Here is a 7,483-nt window from a genome sequence, read left to right as displayed (position 1 = left end):
AGTGTAAGACTGGGACTTCCCGATCCCCTGCTGCAGTCGGGCCCCTGGTGGAGGAAGGGGGTGCCCCCTTCTGGGCTGGAGCCCCTGGTGGGGAGGGGCACACACTGGGTGGGCAGAGGACCCTGAGAGTCAGAAAAGCAGCGACAACTTACCCAGAGCCCACTCAACACACCCTGTCCAACGCCCACAGACACCCTTGTGCCCCATGGAGGGTCACCCTTTCCTTCTACATCCCTGAATATCCCAAAGGAAGTGCTCCTGTGGGGAGTCTGGACCCATGTTCTTCCAGGCACCACCAGACCCTCCCTGGGCCCGCAGCCCCTCCTTCCTTGGCACCTTCTCTTTATGTATAGACCCTTCCACCGGGCACAAACAGTTGCCTCTCTCTGTATTCTAGGGGACCCTCAACTCCATGTCCTCACCCCCATTTTCTCCTTCTCTTCCACTCTCTGCTGAGGTCAGACTTGTGATCTGTGACACTATGCCCCGCCCCCCCCCCCCCCCACAACTCCTGAGTCGCCCTCTCCTATAGCATTTCCAGCTTCATCCTCCCTCAACTGTTTGGTATCTTAGAAGCCATGGGCCTGCCTGTCTTCCTTCTTATCTCTCTGTAATGTATGAGTTCCCATTTTCCAGATGAGAAAACTGATACTCCTAAAGGTGAGGTTTACTGAGCTCCCTCAACTGGTAAATGGTGACACCAGGCCTCTGCTGCAGGCCGTTGACTCCATGTTCTGTGCCCCGCAGACTTCTCAGGGTCTGGAGAGTATCTGAGCTCACCAGCAAAGTAGGGCTCCTGGCCCAGGTCACACGCCCAAGCACCATGCTGCCCAGGCACCAGTGGGCTCACACAGACTTAAGGACCTGGTGCCTCTGAATGTTGGGTGGTGACAAAATGAAAATGAATGATGAGTGATTGACGTATCGGTCAGAACTGGAAGGAGCCTCGGAGTTTTGCCACTCAGTATTTATTTTGTCGCTCCCCCCAGCTGATCAGGAGAGGCTGAGGCCGGGCGCTGTTGGGGGCAGAGGTTCTGGAGAGGCTGCCTGCCAGGCCCGGGCTGCTTAGAAAGCTCACTCTCTGTTTCAGATTCTGTGTCTCCCTCTCTCTGACCCTCCCCCGTTCATGCTCTGTCTCTCTCTGTCTCAAAAATAAATAAATAAATGTTAAAAAAAAAAAAAAAAAGAAAGCTCGCTCTGACAGGGGAGGGAGCATCGGCTGGATCTGGCCAGAGGCAAACCCCAAGAGCCCACAGGGCAGAGCAGCTGCTGCAGGCTTCCCACGGGGACCAGGTACACTCCTCCTGGGCTCAGCGTCGGTTTCCTCTGGCCACTGTAACAAATGACCACAGGCCATGTGGCTGGAAGCAACATAAGTTTATTCTCTCAACTTCTGGAGGTGGAGGACTGAAATCAAGGTGTAGGTGGGCCACACTTTCTCTGGGGGCTTTAGGGGACAATCTGTCCTTTGCCTCTTCCCGCGTTGGTGGCTGCTGGTATTCCTTGATTTGTGGGCACACGGTTCCAATGTTTGGTCACACTGCCATCTCCTCTTCTGTCTTTGTGTCATATAAACACATTTCAGCAGGCTCCATGTCCAACTTGAGGCTTGAACTCATGACCCTGAGATTGAGAGTCACATGCTCTACCAACTGTGCCAGCCAGGCAGTTGTGTCTTTGTGTCTTTGTGTCTTGCTCCCTTCTGGCTGGTTCTCATCACACTTGTGATTACATTTAGGGCCCGCTCCGATAATCCGGGATGATCTCTCCATCTCAAGATCCTTAATTTAACAACATTGGCAAGATCTTTGCCATATAAGCTAACATCCACAGACTGCAGGGATCAGAACCCGATATCCTGGGGGCCACTGGGTAGCCTAGTACCCTTAGACTAACTAACTTGCCCACAGTCACCAACTTAAGTGAGAAAATGATCAAGAAAGTGTGGCTAATATATTCAGGACATTTATATTGGCTATTTTTGCAGTTTTTTACCACTTGCTGGTAATGGATTTAATTTTATCTTGAGGTCAATGCACTAGGCACAATTAACAGTGACTGACTACCTTTCTGTTGCTCAATATGTAGGAGCCTTGTAGGAACCTGAAAGGGAGTGGTCATCAAGAGAGGAGGTTCACCCTGCCTAAGACCCTTCCTGCCCTCCCTGCACTTCCCTTTTCACGACCATGATTCTGATGCTTCATCCTGTCCCCTAGCACACATCAACCAGGAAAGTGGCTGTCACGGTTGCATTTGGAAAATATTTGTTACCGGTGAGTTTGATTCCAGGTCAAAGACAAGGGCAGAATTGAAAGAGTAAAACCCTCAAAGGTCTAACTTTTCCTGATTAATAAATCCCTGACCTCACACACGGAACCCGTTGAGTTGTTAGAACAAGATTCTGTTCCGGAGGGTGTAACCTCAGACGTGAGCTGTCCAGGGCTGGCCTTCTGAGTCAGCCTGAGTCCCACCTACATGCGCTCCCCTGGGGCTGCTGGACTCAAAGGCTCTTTTCACGAAGAGAGCAGGAAACAGATGACTCGATGTGCGTGGCACATCCAAGCCGGAGGGTAACTGATGTGCTTGAATATTAATAAGAAAGAACTGGCTTCTGTAGCCTGGGAACCCTAAAAGAGATTCTGTTAAAGCATTTGAATCTAGACCTACAGCAGGCAAGCAAACGCACAGGTAATTTATAGACCAAATGAATGAAGAAGAAAAAAGTAGAATTGAATAATGTAAAACTTTTACTCATCAAAACTTTGGGGATGCAACAAAATGGTATTTAGAGAGAAAATCACAGCCTTAAGTGCTTAAATGAGAAAAGAAGAAGGGCTAGAAATTAATGAGCTATGGGGGCGCCTAGGTGGTTCAGTTGGTAGAATATGTGATTCTGGGTTCTGTGAGTTCAAGCTGCATATTGGGCATAGGGCTTACTTAAAAAAAATTATGAGTTATGCATTAATATTATGTAGTCAGAAAAAGAATACATTATACCAAAGAAAGTAAAAAGGACAAATGAAAAGCAGAAATTAATAAAGACAAAATGAGATGGGAGCCTGGGTGGCTCAGTTGGGTGGGCATCCGACTTTGGCTCAGGTCATGATCTCGCAGTTCATGGGCTCGAGCCCCACGTCAGGCTCTGTGCTGACAGCTCAGAGCCTGGAGCCTGCTTCAGATTCTGTGTCCCTCTCTTGCTCTGCCCCTTCCCCACTCATGCTCTCTCTCTCTTTCAAAAATAAATAAACATTTAAAAGTTAAAAAAAAAAAAGATAAAATGAGATCAGTAAAGCCAAGAAATAGTTCTTTGTTGGGAGAGAGGGGAGGGTGGGTGATGGGCATTGAAGAGGGCACCTGTTGGGATGAGCACTGGGTGTTGTATGGAAACCAATATGACAATAAATTTCATATTAAAAAAAAAGAAATAGTTCTTTGAAAAGCCTAGTTAAAAAAAAAGGCAAAACTCTAGCCTGCCTAATTAAGAATAAAGGAAAGAAATGGGGAGTGAAGTATTAGAAAATACAAGGTAGGAAACGACCACAAATGTTACAGAGGTTTAAAGAGTAAGGAAATACCATCAACAAATTTGTGTCAATAATTTTGAAAGCTTATACAAAACAAATTAATTCCTAGAAACCATAACATCATGAATACCCAAGAATAAATAGAAAATGAATAGCTCCATAACTAGTAAAGAAATTGGGGGGCATCTGGATGGCTCAGTCAGTTAAGCATCCGATTCTTGATTTCAGCTCAGGTCATGATCTCACTGTTTATGAGACTGAGCCCCACGTCCAGCTCAGTGCTGAAAGTGCGGAACCTGCTTGGGATCTCTCTCTCCCTCTCTGTCTATGCCCTTTCCTGGCTCTCTCTCTCTCTCAAAATAAATAAATATTTAAAAAAAAATTGAGGGGCGCCTGGGTGGCTCAGTCGGTTGAGCGTCTGACTTTGGCTCAGGTCACGATCTCACAGTCTGTGAGTTCGAGCCCTGCATCGGGCTCCGTGCTGATGGCTCAGGGCCTGGAGCCTGCTTCCGATTCTGTGTCCCCCTCTCTCTCTGCCCCTTCCCTGCTCATGCTCTGTCTCTCTCTGTCTCAAAAATAAATAAAAACATTAAGAAAAAAATTTTTTTTAAAAATTGAAGCAAGTGCAAATAGCTTTACAGGCAAGTTCTACTGAACTGTCAAAGAACACATTATTTCAGTTTCACACAAATTCTTTCATACAAGAAGAAAGTCTGAAAATCCAAGACCTAAGTAAACATCTCAAAAAGCTTGAAAACAGTAAACCAAATCCAAAGAAAGTGTAAGAAAGGGAATATAATAGAAAGAATCAACAAAGCTACAAGTCTCAGCGCTGGTGAAACTGATCGTGGTAAGAGAAGCACAGGAAACACGGTCAAGAGTGAGAAAAAGACGTTACCAGAGATCCTTCAGACATTAAACAGCAGTAAGAGAGTATCACGAACAACTTCATAAGAACACATTAAAACTTTTAGATGATATGGACAAATTTCTAGAAAAATACCTTACCAAATTGGCATGAGAATAAATAGAAAGTCTAGATAGTACCTTAACAATGAGATTGAACCTGCAATTCAAAACCCTCCCGGAAGGAAACCTGAGACCCTGAGGATTTCACTAGGTGTTCTCCAAGCATTTAAAAAGAAATAACACTAATTTCACACAAACTCTTCTATAGAAAAGAAAAAGAGGAGACACATGTTTGTTTTAGTTGGACACTGTATGTAGCCTTTTCCCCAAGTCTGACGAGGACATTATGAGAAAAGAAAATTACATGCCAATATTATATTGCTCAGGAACATAGACAAAAATAATTCTAAAGAAAATATTAGTAAGTCAAATCCAGTGATGATTGAAAGATAAAACATCACAACCAAGTTGAGTTTATCTAGGAATGCAAACTTGGTTTAATATTCAAAAATCAATCAATGTAATTCACCAAAGTAGCAGAATACAGGAGATAATAATCATACAAACACCCCAATACCTGCAGAAAAACAACTGATTCAATATTCCTAGCAAACTAGGAATAGATTGGATTCTCCTTGATCTGTTAAGAATATCTAAACAAATCTGCAGCAAACATTGTCATCCCTTACTTTACAATGTTTCCAGCTTTCTCTTTGCCATCAGGAAAACACAAGGGCACCCACTTTTGCTGCTTTAACTCAAGATTGCACTGGAGCTCCTGGTAAGTGCAGGAAGAAAAGAGAAATAAAAGATAGAAGGATTGAGGGGGTCCTGGGTGGCTCAGTCAGTTGAGTGTCCAACTTCGACTTAGGTCCTGATCTTGAGGTTTGTGAGTTCGAGCCCTGAGTCAGGCTCTGTGCTGACAGCTCAGAGACTGAAGCCTGCTTCGGATTCTGTGTCTTCCTCTCTCTCTGCCCGCTTGCACTCTGTCTCTCTCTCTCTCTCAAAAACAAATAAACATTAAAAAAAAAGATAGGATTGGGAAGGGATACATAAAACTGTTATTATTTGCAGATGATATGCACATAGAAAATCTAAAATAAATATATGGATAATGATTAGAATTAATAAATGAGTTTAGGGGGCACCTGGGTGGCTCAGTCAGTTACCAATCCGACTCTTGGTTTTGGCTCAGGTCATAATCTCACAGTTGGTGGGATCAAGCCCCGTGTGGGGCTCTGTGCTGACAGCATGGAGCCTGCGTGGGATTCTCTCTCTCCCTCTTTCTCTGTCCCTCCCTGCTCACTCATGCACTTGCTCTCTTTCTCTCTCTCTCTTAAAATAAAAAAAAAATAAACTTAAAAAAAAAAGAATGACTTTGTTGGGCATAAGATCAAAGTACAAAAAAGAATTGTATTTCTGTAAAGTAGACACAGGAGCTACAGAATGAATTGTTGTAAAAGATACTGTTTATATATAGGATATACAAGGCAGCTACATAAAAACTAAAGAAAATTATAAGAAATCAAAGAATAGGGGGATCTGGCTGTCTCAGTTGGTGGAGCATGTGACTTTTGACCTCAGGGTTGTGGGTTCAAACCCCACATTGGGTGTAGACATTACTTAAAAAATAAAATCTTAAAAAAAAATAAATGAAAGAATAAATAAAAGGTGGAATATACTGTGTTTTTGTCTCAGGAGAGTCATTATTATAACGTATTCATTCTTCTATAAAATTGGTCTGTATGTTCAATGCAATCTCACAAAAAACATGCCCGAAGGGTTGTGTGTATATATGTTACAATTCTGTGTAACTTGACAAGCTGATTCTAAATTTCTATGAAAACGTGAAGGACCAAGAATATCCAAAGTCTTTTTTTTTATTATAAAGCCAGCTTTTATTTATTTATTTTTTTACTGTTTATTTTTATTTTGAAAGAGAGTGAGAGAGAGAGAGCAGGGGAGAGGCAGAGAGAGAGGGAGAGGGAGAGAATCCCAAGCAGGCTCCAGGCTGTCAGCGCAAAGCCTGATGCAGGGCTTGATCTCATGTACTGCGAGATCATGACCTGAGCCAAAATCAAGAGTCAGATGCTTAGCCCACTGAGTCACACAGGTGCTCCTTATTTAATTTAAAAAATTTTTATTTTAGAGAGAGAGAGCGAGAGAGCACTAACTGGGGAGAGAGGCAGAGGGAGAGAGAGCGAGAAAGAGAGAGAATCTTAAGCAGACCCACCCTCAGCATGGAGCCCCACATGGGGCCTGATGCCATGACTCTGGGATCATGATATGAGCCGAATCAAGAGACAGACACTCAACCGACCGAGCCACCCAGGCGCCCCTCCAAATCTTTTTATTTATTTAATTAATTAATAACTAATTAATGTTTAAATGTTTATTTTTGAGAGAGAGAGAGAGCACATGCGAGCCAGAGGAGGGGCAGAGAGAGAGAGAGAGAGAGAGAGAGCGCATCCCAAGCAGGCTCCAAGCTGTCAGCGCAGAGCCTGATGATGGAGAGCTTGATCTCACGAACCACGAGATCATGACCTGAGCCAAAATCAAGAGTCATTTGCTCCACCGACTGAGTCACCCAGGCAGCCCAAAAATCTTTTTAAAGCAGAGGAACAAGATAAGACAATGGCTTCACTGGATATCAAGCCTTATTATAAAGGATGGTAATTAAGGCACTGTGCTGGTAGTGTATGAATGCAAAGATAACCCAGTGGAATAACAAAACTCAAGGAGACCAACATGTATGTAGATACCTGGTTTTCAACAAAGGAGCTCTTGCAGAGCAGTGGGGGAAAGAACAGCCTTTTAAATAAATGGTTCTGGAACAATGAGATATTCCCATAGGAAAGAAAAGAGAAAACCACTTGATCCTTACTTTGAACCATGTACAAAAATTAATTATGAAATAAAAATATAAAGCTTGTAGAACATAAGGAATATAATATCTTCAGGAATTTAGGGTAGCAAAAATTTCTTAACTAGGCATAAACATAAGCCTGAAGGAAAAAAAAAAACCTGATAAATTTAGTTACAGGAAAATT

At 43.3% G+C, this 7,483-nt stretch overlaps 1 non-coding gene across 1 annotated transcript; it reads right to left on the bottom strand.

Moving 5' to 3' along the window:
* Positions 1-1,594: 1,594 nt before the first annotated feature.
* On the bottom strand, positions 1,595-1,667 carry TRNAE-CUC (transfer RNA glutamic acid (anticodon CUC)). Its single transcript has one exon. It is a non-coding gene; the product is annotated as a tRNA-Glu (tRNA).
* Between the last annotated feature and the right edge of the window lie 5,816 nt (positions 1,668-7,483).

This window comes from Panthera pardus, unplaced genomic scaffold, assembly GCF_024362965.1.
Source record: "Panthera pardus isolate Hobbes unplaced genomic scaffold, ASM2436296v1 HiC_scaffold_24, whole genome shotgun sequence".
NCBI classification, from domain to species: Eukaryota; Metazoa; Chordata; class Mammalia; order Carnivora; family Felidae; genus Panthera; species Panthera pardus.
Note: the sequence above shows the minus strand (reverse complement) of the source record. Positions and strands in the feature narration are given on the sequence as shown.